This window comes from Myotis davidii, unplaced genomic scaffold, assembly GCF_000327345.1.
Source record: "Myotis davidii unplaced genomic scaffold, ASM32734v1 scaffold555, whole genome shotgun sequence".
NCBI lineage: Eukaryota > Metazoa > Chordata > Mammalia > Chiroptera > Vespertilionidae > Myotis > Myotis davidii.
Genome location: NW_006286315.1, coordinates 1,173,540 through 1,173,739, shown reverse-complemented (window position 1 = coordinate 1,173,739; position 200 = coordinate 1,173,540). Strand labels below are relative to the sequence as shown.

The 200-nt window shown below is 67.0% G+C and overlaps 1 protein-coding gene across 1 annotated transcript in view; it reads left to right on the top strand.

The window, feature by feature from the left end:
• The window catches only part of NMRAL1 (NmrA-like family domain containing 1), a 12,362-nt gene that overhangs the window by 863 nt on the left and 11,299 nt on the right, over positions 1-200 (top strand). The window lies entirely within an intron of this gene.

The window sequence follows — 200 nt, the reverse complement described above, 5'->3', positions numbered from 1 at the left end:
GGGGGGGGGGGGCCTTTTCAGCGCAGGAATGAAGCTGCGGGCAGGGGTCGGCCCCCTACGTGGGATTATACCCCCCTCCGTGGTGGACTCGGCTGCAAAAGCGAAGGCCCGGGTTATCCGTAGTGTTTTCCACCCAGGCTGTGGTGAGGGGGTAACGCAGGTCGGGGCAAGGGTCCGAGACACGGGCTGGGGAGGGGGTG